The following is a 13,547-nucleotide window of genomic DNA, read 5'->3' as shown; positions in this document are numbered from 1 at the left end:
GTCCTCGGTGAAACTGTACTCATTTCCGTACATTGGCAGTGATTTATCCTCGCGGGTTATATATATATATATATATATATATATATATATATATATATATATATATATATAATGTGTGTGTGTGTGATATAGAAACCAATGTGAAAGGTTGCTATCCAAAAAATGTTCTGGATGAGAAAAGTTTATAAGGAAGTAATAAGGGGCAAGATAACGTAGGGCAAATGTTTACTCGGCCTCCCAAGGTAATTTCGCTTTACACCAGTTTCCTGGTTGAGGGTTGTGCTTCCTTTGTGTCAACAGATCCGGAGCCAGGTATCAGCACCTCGTAAGTTGTTGTCAACACAGACGTTGAGGAGCATACATACCACCATCAGTGATTTATTGGTATTAGACTTTTATCAGACGGGAAGATCTTTTATGGATGCTACATGTCTTCAGTAGGAGAACTGTGGTCGGCTGAGAGAGAATTCTGGTTCATATGTGACGAGAAATTTCGCGCACTTGTTTTCTTACATATATGACAGTCTTACCGTTGAGCCGAGCATTCAATCCTAGGATTGGGCAGGATGTCACGATAAACTTGTATCCAAATCTAAACTTACCAAGCAAAGACGTTCGCCCGACCAACATTAAAAATTGAATATGAAATCCCTCCGAAAGTACGAACTGATAGAAACTGGAAGATGAGATCCACTGCACCAAAGTGAGCCAACTTGCTGGTGTAGATTTTCCTATTGGCAACGTTACTCCCCAGCTCTCTGGCTGAAGTAGGTTAAAGAGAGAAGGCCCGATGTTTGGGAGAGTTTGAACCTGTTTATTTTACGATAAATATTAGGGGTGTATATGAATTTTGAGCTATTGTATAATTTTCTTTTTTAATGGAATGTACGTAATGACTCTACTGTGTGCTTAGTTATTGTCGAGATTATTTGTTACAGATAAGTCCAAGAATAACTTGAGTAAAGTATGTCTTTAATTTTAGAATATATTGTTTATCGTAGTTGGAGTCATCATTATCTTACTCTTCGCCTGCTTCTTGTTCTTTGTATTCAAGACGGATCATCCCCATTCACTAAGAATGGTAACTCTCTTCCATCCCCCAGATGGGTCACTGTTCCTCTCCTCACGACAGGACAGTGTCTCCACCCCAGCTTCAGGCAGGTCACAGTCCTATCTTTCAGGCTGGACACAGTCACCCCTCTCGCTGGGTCAGTGTCCTCCCCCAGACAAATTAATGTCCCCTTCCCCCAGTTGATTAATTGTTTCCTCTCTCGCACGTTCTTATTCCATCCCTAAACATTTCAGTGTTCTCCTCATCCCCAGATATATGTCTGCTCTCTGCACTAAAGTCATTGTCCCCTGTAACAGGTCATGACCTCTAGACAAAACCCTACTCTCCCCATCAGAAGGGATGGTACCCCTTCGTCAAGACAAACCACGGACCTAGCCTCGCAGACGGCTCTGGTCTGCCTTCCCAGACAGGTCACCGTTTCTCTTCCACTAGGCCACTACCCTCTTCCCAGGCAAGCTCATCCCCTTCCGCAGTCACCCTTATACATGTGACTGCCTCCTCTCTTTCAGAGAGGTCGCTGCACCTTCGAGTGGTTAGTTTAGTACTACCCTCTCCCAGGTACACATTCACACTGATCCCCATCCGGACAGTGAGTCCCTTCCTCCCTGCAACCGACAGGTTATTAGCCTCCTGCCGTACAGGTCACGCCTCGCTCGCCAGGTAGGTCACCACCTACTCCACCAAGTAGGGTCGTTGGCTTTAGGATGAGAGGCTGGAGGGAGGAGAGACGGGACTCATGTTGCTGCAGCACAGGATGATAACATAACGACAGCCTTGATCACTTAGAAATGCTCCTATCGTGTACTTGCTGTGGAACTGTCCCCCTAGTGATAGTCGTAAAGATACGACATTCATTCTCGATTGGTTAGAGTATGTACTAATCCGCTTCCAAATGATTAACGCTAGATGGAAGCTCTTTGTGAAATCTTGTTAAGAGGATTAACGTCATTGGAATCACAAGTGCAGTTACAGAGCAGTAGTTTCTGTTTGGCTTCGTACCTACGGTGGTTGTATTGTCCCTCCTGCCCACACTACAAGGCTGATACAACAGTGATTGTGCAAGCCGAAAGGTTGCCACGAGGGTTGTATCTTGCTGTTTCGCGTCAAACATAAACGTCTTACTGTAAGGAAAGACTGGATTTTTTTTTTTTTATAACGAACCAACTTAGATATCTATTGTGACGATCATATACTTATCAGGGACTGACAAGACCCATTGTGGCTTCTCTAATCCTTTTGTGCGCTACCGTTCACAGGAAGAGCGCGGGGTACGGTCAGTGAATCAGCCGCTCATAACGGCTAAAAAAAAAAAAAAAAAAAAAAAAAAAACGCGGCACAGAAGTACCAGCTTCCACTGGCGTTAATGAGGGAGAACATTCCTTATGCATAAAGCTTCCTAAGCCTAAAACTATCAGAGAAGAGAGCAAGTACGTCATTTGTGGTATTTACGAGGGATGCAAAAACTGTTGTGGGCAGGGAGTGGATTTGACAAAATATAAATCAAAGTGGTGGTGTTTAGTGAATACCTCTAGAATACAGAAAATGTGTCAACTATATAATGATTTAAGACAATAAACAAAGTCAAACAGTGGCAGAAATCAATTAACAGGGCCAGTGACGGATCGTCCACACGAAGTTAACCTAATTCTCCTAGTGTTTTTCTCTCCCGACGCGTCGCTCCATCGTACGGCGCCCGCCATAACTTTTGGCTTGTCTCCGCCCCTTTGGGATCGTTCGTATAACATGCCTGTCGAATTTTCGGTTTCAGCAGCCCCTTGACTTTGGAACACAGGAGTCTGCCGATGTTTATAGGGGGCGTAATGTACTTTACTGAGGAAATTATGCGAATAAACATCTTGAGCCTCTCCGTGGGGGGAAGCAGGCGCCGCCGGCTGGTCTCTTGTGCGGTTATCGTTCAGTTTTTCTTCGTTTTTTTTTTTATAATTATGGTGCTCTTTTTAGAGGATGATATACTTGATATTGAAAGGATACCTACGTTGTACGAAAGATATTGATAAGATGATACATCGAGAAATGATATAGATAGAGAGAGAGTTGTATTGTCAAGGAACCCACTTTTAGACACACGTTTTAGGAATGACTAACTTACCTCGTAAGAGTTTGTTGTCAGGACTGTTAAGAAAAAAAAAATAACCTCTAAGATGGATGACACTTTTTTTTCTTTCTATTCCACCTTTCTTATTATCCTGTCTTAAAAATCACAAGCCTCGACAAACTGAGTCTTTAGATGAGAAGTGGAGGTAGGGTAGAATATTACGTAGGTCGTTTTGTTGTTCGACACCTGAATCGGTTTCCACCCTACCTGCAGTACTGTGAGTCGACCAGCTTTCCTTTTTTTTTTTCTGTGCGAACTGGAAATCAAGTGCGTAGTTTGTTCTTGAAATGGCAGGGCTACAAATGTAAATCGCTACTGAAATTAGATAAAAACTCGCACAAGGAGAATTCTAACCATGTCTTTTTACGTGATAGGATACTATTATGGGCCACATGTATTGTGTGTATGTGGTCTTCGAATTACCTGTAAACATCTGAAATGTTAAAGGTATTCTTGCGATGGCTATGACTTCACATTGACGTTCATATTACCCTGGCTTGAATTCCAAATACTAATCTGCCAACGGGAAATTCTCAAATAAAAAGTGAACATTATATATCCCATTATATATATATATATATATATATATATATATATATATATATATATATATATATATATATATATATATATATATATATGCCACCTGGAAGTTTCATTTCACGTCCCATTATTAAATGTCGAAGTGACTCCAACTCTGAGGTTCAGGTCCAGGTCTAGGTGGCTGGAGATAAAGCCATAAACATTTGTCTTGATTGTTGACTTGGGGAACGGGATTTTAAGAGGCGAAGAATTTGGGAGGAGTTTAATGGTGGGTTGCTGGGAGTGTGGTGAGCAAGCGGAAGTTCGGAAAGAGAGAAGAAAACTTGGGAGGGTAATATATTTCCTCGATCTCAGACCGCGTGCTTCATTGACAGTCTATCAGATGTTTGATAGAGTATCGTGGACGAGAGAAAGTGCATGATAGCGCTGACAGAGACGCCATGCGGAAGGTGCTGTTAATTTATGGGGTAAATGAGAGTTACGTGAATGTAGTGAGAAGCTTTTAATGGGAGAGTTAGGCGTGTGTGCGAGTAGGAAGGGAGGAGGGTGAATGGTCCTCTGTGTCCAGGATGTGTGATGTCACCATGGGTGTTTAATCTGTTCATAGATGGGTTAGTGGGGTCGGTGAATGCAAGGGTCTTAAAGTATGGGGTATCTGGTATGCTGGGGTTAAGGGGGCATGGAGTTGAGTCATATGCTTCTTGCAGATGATGAGGTTCTGGCGGTAGACTCCAAAGATAAACATCAGAGGCTGATGAGCGTGTGTGAACGGAGGAAGGTGAGAATATGAACAGAAGCTAGGTATTTCAGGTGCAGCAGGGGGATATGAAAGGATGGTTCGAGGATAAGTGGGAATAGAGAGGAGACCTGGAGAAAGTGGAGTGCTAAGAGAAACTTGAGGGCTGAAATAAGTTGCAGGGTGGATGTCTTTCTATAGATAGCCAGCAGTACTTTCGATGATACGCTTATGACTGAATTGAATTAGATTAAACTACGTGGTTAGATTAACGTATAATTTTGCCCTCATGATGTTTGACTGAATTGGTTTTTGGTTAGGGTCATCATCAACACAGTGTTCCCACTGTCTTGAGATGTGAAATATCCAAACTGTGGATGAGGAACGTATTCATTGTGCTGTCTTCTCTTGAGGAACTCACTGACTGAGTATTGCAAATGGGAACATTGATAAGAATTCCAGACTGCACACCTCACCTTGGTCATACTGCCTGATGTCTACAGTCCTCTCATGCGGCTGAACCATTCACGTCTTTCCCCTGTATGTGATGTGACTAAGCTGGTGTAGTAGTGGCGACTTGCCTCTCATATGGGGATCAGTGTGTGTGTGTGTGTGTGGTAAGTGCATCACCAGCGGCAGGTGCAGGTGGGTCCGTGGTAGCGGTGGTGGGGCTGGCCAGGAGGTGGCGAGGAGTGAGTGGTGTTGATGCTCGTGTTTTATGAACCATTCCGGACATTGATCGTCGGCTGGCTGGGGTTGCCTTGCCTCCATCCCCCAGGACTCCAGGTGACCCAACCTCACCAAGACACATACACTCCCTCATACACAAGCACTGGCATTTAGACAAGTACTGTGTGTGTGTGTGTGTGTGTGTGTGTGTGTGTGTGTGTGTGTGTGTGTGTACAGAAGTATAGGAGTAAAGATATTGGACATGTATGTATGCAAGGTTAAGAGACAGGGCAACGCGAGTGTAAAACTCTCTCCGTATCACACAACTAGTCATCAGACAACACGTACAAACACACATATGGATGCTTATCAGAGAGAGGAGCAGAGGAGGTGGGGAGGAATCCACTCTGGTCACGATTACCCTAATAAGGAGAATTTGCTCGGAGATGGAGTTTGTCGTCTGGGATTTAAGGCCCCGTCTGATGATACGTCGATGCCATCTGGGTGGTTGACGTTTTTATGCATCTCTCCCCATTTTGAGATCCTGTGTATCTCGTTCACCTCGTGAAATATTTCCCGTCGAGACAGATTACTCCGGGATCTCCTTTGAGAGGTAAATCGTTCGTCGTCACATCACTCTCCTTGTCCCTGCGTTTAATGTAGCAGCAATTCCTGAGGATATTATTGTTAATCCCAGTGGGTTCGTGCTGTATGAGACGTTTAGCGAGTATCTGAGCGAGCGCTAACCTCTGGCACGACTTCACATGGAGAGATGAGAGTGAGTGCATTAGGATCGGTGAAGTATTTTTGTCAGGTAGAGTTTGACACAGCGTTGCGTCGGGTTCTGGTGCAAAGTGCGTGGTAAACACAAGCTTTCTCATGCGTGGTAGCTACATGGCTGCCACATTCATTATGCACGTGTGGTACCTAAATGGAGTGACCTTGTGTATAGACCGGCGGCGTTGATTTATGTAAACGATCAGCGTTTAACGGCATTGGCATTACGAGCTGGAGCAAGTTGGCCGCCTTGATAAAGCTGATTATAGATCATCCATGCCGGGTTTGCACACACATTTGTATCTTTGAAGCCCTTCAACACAGCCAGTTAACGTTCTCCACTGCGTTAGATATGTACACTATGCAGCAGACCGGGAGGAAGGTGAGACCTTGAGTTCGACTAGGGTCGAATCCACAAATGATGGAATACGGAGAACAATAACTTCCATCTTGGAAAGGATACGAATAAGGCTTCATGTGGATCTGGTGTTGGATTCTCGACTGAAGTGGTGGACCGCTTTTAATGGAGTAGTAGATTCTCCTTAGTGGTACAGCGTCCCGTTCTAATTGAAGTAGCGGACAGTCTTGATTGTGTTTTTTGTCTGCCTCTCCACAGTGATGGTGCTCTTCGTCTTCAGTGGAGTAGTGGACCGTCCTCGGTTGCGTATTGATTCATCCTTTGTGGAGTAGAGGACTGTCCCGAATAGCGCTTCGAAACCGTTTCTCAGGGAAAGGACCAGTGTTTGTAGTGCACGGGTCTGTCCACGGTGGGACTGGTTTCCCCCTCCTCCCTCTAGTGTAATGTACCCACTTGACCGGTGGCGTTGTGGGATATCTTCCTCATCGGCACGGAGATTATCTTCGGAGGTGCAGCAGTCATCGTCTTTATTGATGTATTAAACCCTCATCTTCTGTTGATCAAACAAGACTATATCCTCTCAGTAAAATGCACGTTACCTCCCTCCGAGGGGAAGAGGTTACCCTCCATAGTGTGGTTGTGTGGTAGGTGGATAGAGCGGGGGTTGTTAGTCGACCCTGGTGTTGTATTGTTCCCTTATTATCATCCTTTAATAGTACACCAGAAGAAGAGAAGTGGACCCTCCTAATGGTGGCGTAGAGTGCTGGGGGGGGGGGGGCTTTTTAAAAGACGAGCGGGATCTACTAATGAGGTAGATGACCTTCCCTTAATGAGGTAATGTAAGATGCCCTTAATCCCATCCAGGGGTTATCCCCCTCTAATGGAGTGCTGCACACCTCCCCAAGAACAAGTGAGTCTATGTCATAAGACGCGCCGCTCCCTCCCTTAATTATGTAAACGGATCTCTCTCTAGTGCAGTAAATGGACCTTCCCTATTACATGTGGTAAATTATTTCCCCCCTTAGGGATTTGAATTTAGTCAGGCTTTGGTATCTCCCGTGAGCAAAACCAGGGCGATCTTTGGGTGAATGCTCTGTTAGCTACGCGAGGACATGGCTCCCAGTGAGACAGGAGGAATTGGAAGCAAGTGTATGGCTTGTAATGACGCATAGGATCTTCCCTCGATTGAGACAAAGAGACGCGTCGAACACTGCGCTACCCATAGGAGTCTCACGGTGTCTGACCAACACCCTCTCCCAGGACTCGGGCATGGATGTAAAGTCATCAGAAAATGCCCTTCGGGATGCACGTATAGGACTGTGGCAAAGGTACGTGCAACGGCTCAGTCTTCCACTTTAAGGTCAGATCAATGAATACTCCTACTCATTCCCATATGAATCTAACATGGTCGAGAAAAAACGAGTGATCAGGAGATAAAAGACCCGGGCATTAATGTAAACGTATGTTCTTGCGTATCGACAGTTTGCTGAAGCTGCCGATCTGAATGGAAAGATCGGGATGGGCTCACATATGTGTAATTTAGCTCCCCCACTCCTCTCTTTTGAGCTGTGGGGCATCGGAAAAGAATATATTCTCACTTGAGTTCTGTCAGAATCCAACTGGATTTAGGAAAGCTCTTGATTGAAAGCTGAAGAGCGAGACTTGTGACCCAAGGGACATGGAGATGTTGGAGAACTCGGCTCTCTCTCTCTCTCTCTCTCTCTGTCTCTCTGTCTGTCTGTCTTTCTCTCTCTCTCTCTCTCTCTCTCTCTCTCTCTCTCTCTCTCTCTCTCTCTCTCTCTCTCTCCAGACTTAAGCCAGGGATCGGGATGATGCCATTGCCTCACAGTGGCACATGGAAATCCAGTTAAGAGTCACACGAGGTACTGATCAGAGATAGTGTGCTGTGAGACACATGTACAGGGATGTTATACGTGTATGATCCGTCTGGAACTCGGGGTAACGACTGATCGAATTAATAGTTTATATTTGGTGAGGATCCTGCTGGTATCAGGGCTGTTGCTCGGTATCATTGTTTTCAATCTTAACGCCTGAAGATGGCGCACTGTGGTTAGTATCTATCCGTCGGTCAGTGCCACAGGCGAGGTAACACCTGCGCGTTGATTAGTGTTCGATGTAGACCCTGCACTGCTAGACATTGCCGCCAAGCCTCGCTTGGTGCCCCGTCTTCCAAGTCACTCACTAACACCTGGTGGTGATGCTCGTGACTATCTAGGCTCATGTGATTTATACATCAGATAAAAATGGAGTATACAAGAATTGCTTCTTGATGAATAACCCGGTATGTTAACGTGGAGGTGTTGTACATGTGAATCAGACACCCGCTGAAACATGAAGCGGTGGATTGGCATTGTGTGTGAAGAACTCCTTCGTTTCCTTCCGTTACCTCCTAGTGTGTGTCTCTGTGTCCCATTGATGTACAGTCAGTAACGCAATTCCCGTCTTCACATAGCCTGAATAACTTTTGCATTAGGGAGGTCAAAGGTCGATGGATGTTTACCTTCACCCCTTTAGATACGACGATAAGGCCCGAAACCACGACGGCACGACCCTTGAATGTGATGGTATGGCCCCTGACCTTGACCCAGAAGGGTGAGTGAATGTCAGGGGGGGGGGGGTCACGGCCATCATATTCAGTAGGGTACTAAGACGTGCTCAACAGGGATGATCAAGCCCGAGACGTGTGGTCCAGGCCTGGAGCGTATGCATCCCCTGGAAGTCTGGAACGTCCAGGAGGCCAAGCTGACCCAGCACGCACAAGGGGGTGTTAACACTGATTGGTTGGTTGGCTAGTTGGGCTTCAGGATCGTCAACGTTCCAGGGTCGTTAAGACTGTCAAGGTCGAGTCATAATCACTATCCGAACGATCTTTGCCGCCGCCACCTCTTCTACAGGTGTTGGGGATAAAATTCTGAGGGCGCGTAGACTTATAGTCAGTGTGTGTTTATGGCCCATCGCGTCGACATTGAATCCTCACCTCAGACTGTGGTGCCCCGCCACACACGGTGGTCCCCCGCCACGCACGGTGGTCCCCTGCCACACACGGTGGTCCCCCGCCACGCACGGTGGTCCCCCGCCACACAGGTGGTCCTCCGCCACACACGGTGGTCCTCCGCCACACACGATGGTCCTCCGCCACACACGATGGTCCTCCGCCACACACGATGGTCCTCTGCCACACACGTTGGTCCTCTGCCACATACGATGCCCCCTTTTCCCAATCCCCGCCCCACAAACACACACACACACACACGGTGGTCCCTCTCCACCTAGGGGGCGGAGGTGAGGGTGGGAGGGAAACCAGGGAATAGCGTTTAGCCCAGGGGGGAGTGAAGGTGGGTCAAGGCCGTTGAGTCAGTACATCGAGGCGGGCCCAAGCATCACGTTTTAGCCAGCGGCATAATTCATGACCGTATCTTAAATCCATTAACTCCGGAGACTTGTTAATTAGCGTTTTCGTCGCTCTGACACAGTCTCAGTTATCGCTGCCTTTATGTTCTCCATCGGTTATCATTATCTCAGATTACAGATACTTTGGCTTGTGTCGGGAAGGGCGGAATATGGTCGTGGACTCTCTCTCTCTCTCTCTCTCTCTCTCTCTCTCTCTCTCTCTCTCTCTCTCTCTCTCTCTCTCTCTCTCTCTCTCTCTCTCTTTATTGAATGATCACTGGTGGAAATAAAGTTTACACTATGTAAAGCAGTTAATGTTTGGAGTTATCTTTTGCTTCATTGGGAAGATTTCCCCGAGCAGTTTGTTTAATGACTTAATCTGTTGCTTAATTAAGTATACCAGTTTTCCTTTCCCGTTGAGTGAAATGGGAACGTGAGTATACACTGAACGGTTTGTACAACGTATACCATTATGTCTCGTAATTAGGGCACTATTACTCTCGTGTTCGTTCAATCACCAGGTTCGTTATTCATTGCCGTCATCACCATCATTTTCCTTGACGTACGGTTACTGTCATCATCATCATCATTACCTCAACCCATCCACCTCATCGTCATGTTCATTACACCATCATTATGGTCATAATCATCCTTATTTCCGTTGTCATCATCTCAGTCATCATCCATCGCCATCATCCTCCACCGTTTCACCAGCAGTATCACCATCCTTGGCATCACCATCACTGCCACCATCCTCAAGGTCATCACTGTCATCAGTTTCACCATCGCCATCGTCACTATTCTCATCACCCCAAATCATCATCATTCTCATCACGCAATCACTATTACCTTCATCATCATCATCATCATCATCATCATCATCATCATCATCATCATCATTAACACCACCATGACTCCAGCATTCATAAGCATCATCATCATCACTACCATTATCATCACTATGTACACCATACCTACCATACCTCACGACCACCACCTCCACGATTCAGCACAGACCCCTCGCACACCACTTTATACCAACAAAGAGAAAGAAAAGGTGAAGCCTGACAGATGAGAGTACCCTAATTATTACCGTCAGTGAATGAGTACTTGAATGAGGCTTGTATAGTTAGTTCCTGGTGGCCATCGTCATCTGCCAAGGTGTGTCTTCTACCAGTGGTGTTCCTGGTTGGCCATCATCATCTGCCAGGGTGTGTCTTCTACCAGTGGGGTTCCCGGTAGGCCATCATCATCTGCCAGGGTGTGTCTTCTACCAGTGGTGTTCCTGGTAGGCCATCATCATCTGCCAGGGTGTGTCGACCAGTGGTGATCAGCGCTACGTTTATAACACAGAAGCTAAGAGCCTCGCCGTCGGTAGCACCAGGGAACAGTGTATGTAATTCAGACAGATGGCGTCAGTGATCCCTCGCGGTGATTCGGTGAATTGAGTGAGAAATATGTATAGGCCTTCCCGAGCGATGGGGGTGAACTAAACTGTGAAATGTAGTCCAGTCTTTGACCTCCCTCCTCACCCCAAGCTGCTGTCACTCAGCCCCAGTGCCACAGTAATACCTGGACTCCATCACAGTGCCCCTCTCTGGCACCACGTCATGGCTGAGCCACTAGACCATACTGCCGGAGCAGCAGGTGGGGGTGGGTGACTGTCGTACCCTCCTTCCTCTCCTCCCCCTTTCCCTTTCCCCTCCCCGCCTAGAGATGGCTGCTGCAGTTCCCCTTCCCCTCCCTCCTCCCCCTCCCCCGTGCCTTCAGAAAGGTCAAGTTAATATTTCAGTGTGCTGAGTGTGTGGTTCAGGCGATTGGTGCAGACGTGCAGTGGTAACACGAGGAGGTCAAGGCATTCATATCGTCCTTGTGTAAATCGAGATGCCCTGCGAGATTTTACATCATCAGACGAAAGATATTACCACAAGAGGTACCAAGGTTTGTCTCCCCCTCTTGAAAAAAAGTCATATTCTTCCCCGATGAAAGTATCTTGATAGACGAAAGTGATGCCAAATGAGGTACAAGGTTTATATTCCTCTTCAGAAGGTAATAAGTTTGTTTTGGAGTACATTCCGTCGTGTCCTAATGGGAAGTTCGCTGCCACTAGTGAACGGAACGGTGGCCTCGTGAATAGGAAAGTCTCTAGGATCGATTCGTTGATAAATATCTGATGGAGCGCTACTGTTCTCGAGGCTGGAGATGTGTGTCGGATAAACCCTGTGTATATAAGCTTCCAGAAGACAGACGGGTAAATCATAGAGATGCATTTGTTCTTACCTGTGGTTGGCGCAGATGTGAACCTGTCCATTGCTTGGTTTGCCACAGATGTGGGCCTGGCGTGGGACTCACCTGGCGTCGTTGGTGAGATTGGGACTCACCTGGTGTCGTTGGTGAGATTGGGACTCACCTGGCGTCGTTGGTGAGATTGGGACTCACCTGGCGTCGTTGGTGGGTGTGGGACTCACCTGGCGTCAATGGTGAGTGTGGGACTCACCTGGCGTCGCTAGTGAGTGTGGGACTCACCTGGCGTCGTTGGTGAGTGTGGGACTCACCTAGCGTCGTTGGTGAGTGTGGGACTCACCTGGCGTCGTTGGTGAGCGTGGGACTCACCTGGCGTCGGTAATGAGAGGAGGAGGATGAGAAGAGGGTGTTGGCCGCCCCGGGTGTAGAAGATAGACACCATCACCACCGCCGACCCCCTCACCACTGTCCCTCACCATAGCACCTGTGGGGCAGTGGAGGAAGACTTTACATCAGTCATAGTTGCACGTCCTCACCCCTTGTGGGGACAACCCCTCACACCCAACCCGTCCTCACCCTAGTGGTGTTTCCCTCCCTCCTTGTAAGGGACACCATCACCGTCCCTCACCATAGCACATACAGAGTAGGGGAAGGGAAAGTCTAGCAAATATATAGTGAGAGGAGCAATCTTCTCAATAGATTGATTGATATAATGAATATGAATACTATCACGCGGTGTTAAAAGGTTCTGTGATGTAAATAGTGTAGTAATGTGTAATTACCTATTTAAACGGTACGAGGAGGGAGTTCTGCACCCATGGGAGCCCCCCATATCCTGAACTTTCTTTGTCACCAGCTCTTTATAACTTTAGTGTAGTCAGCATTCACAGTCTCACCACTTACCTGATTCCATTCATCCACCCTGTACAACAGCATTTTTTTTTAAAGTTTCACTCAATGGCCTCAGATTGTTGTGTCTGGATATTTTTTTTAGAAAACTTTTAACTGTCGACATCGTCAGACTTATTCAGAAACTTGAAGGCTGTGGCTTGATCATCCCCCTTCTCTTTACTCCTTCATGTTGGATATATCAATTTCCTTCGGTCACTCTGTAGCTCAGCTGGCATAATTCCGGTACCGTTTTTGCTGTCTTTCTCTGGATCTTCTCTGTCATCTCCCTGGGCTTCTGGCTTTGGCCTGATATACGCTGTGAACAGTTTGTTGGACAATCATGATCCATGTTCTCATATACGATTGTGTTATTTGCCAACAGACACTCTGTCTCCCTTACAGTTCTCCTGAGGAAGGGGCTCGGGCGACTGTGTAGTTTACAACGCCGACTCCTGACTCCCTCTCACACACGGATTCCCGCAGTTCACTTCCTTCTAAGAGACGTAATCGCACGGCATCGGGGCTTTTCTTTCACCGTGTTTCATCCTCATTGCTTTGCGTTCACTCGGTCTGAATTTCATGGACCGTATATCAAGACCAAGCCTTGAGGGCTTTGTCTACTGTATCCCACTGTCAGCTGGGGCATTCAAGACCAGCCTTGAGGGCTTTGTATACTGTATCCCACTGTCAGCTGGGGCATTCAAGACCAGCCTTGAGGGCTTTGTATACT

General features: G+C 46.8%; 1 long non-coding RNA gene across 1 annotated transcript in view; it reads right to left on the bottom strand.

Moving 5' to 3' along the window:
* Nucleotides 1–13,547, bottom strand: part of LOC139762462 (uncharacterized) — a 108,481-nt gene that overhangs the window by 3,946 nt on the left and 90,988 nt on the right. Inside the window, exon 2 of the long non-coding RNA XR_011715726.1 lies at nucleotides 12,296–12,410. This is a non-coding gene — a long non-coding RNA (uncharacterized lncRNA). The remainder of the gene's footprint in view (nucleotides 1–12,295; nucleotides 12,411–13,547) is intronic.

Source organism: Panulirus ornatus, chromosome 43, assembly GCF_036320965.1.
Source record: "Panulirus ornatus isolate Po-2019 chromosome 43, ASM3632096v1, whole genome shotgun sequence".
NCBI classification, from domain to species: domain Eukaryota; kingdom Metazoa; phylum Arthropoda; class Malacostraca; order Decapoda; family Palinuridae; genus Panulirus; species Panulirus ornatus.
This window is presented reverse-complemented; position numbering and strand designations above follow the sequence as displayed.